A 373-nucleotide genomic window follows, 5' to 3' on the forward strand; every position below is an offset into this window, starting at 1 on the left:
AGGAGTGTCTCCTCCATGGTTCGTGCAGCGCTGGGGCCATCCCAGGGTGCTGGGGTAGGGCTGGGGGCCTGGGCTGGGCTGTGACCACATTGCCCAGGCTGGAGCCATGGCCACCACCAGTGGCTTATCGCAGGGAGGGGACCCATCACCCACAGGTGGTTGGCAAAGCCATTTTGCGGGAGCAGGACCCCCATCCCTGCCTCAGCCACCATAGTGAGGGATGGGGAGAAGGCCTCGCTTTTACCTTAGGCCAGGCCAGAGCCAACCCTCTAGAGGGCAGCCGGTTCCCAGCGAAAAAACCTTATTTATTTATTTATTTATTGGTGAACAATATCCCACAGTTGTGGTTATTCCCAGACAGGCGGTGGGGGGG

This window comes from Antrostomus carolinensis, unplaced genomic scaffold (genome assembly GCF_000700745.2).
Source record: "Antrostomus carolinensis isolate BGI_N321 unplaced genomic scaffold, ASM70074v2 scaffold2423, whole genome shotgun sequence".
Taxonomy (NCBI): Eukaryota; Metazoa; Chordata; class Aves; order Caprimulgiformes; family Caprimulgidae; genus Antrostomus; species Antrostomus carolinensis.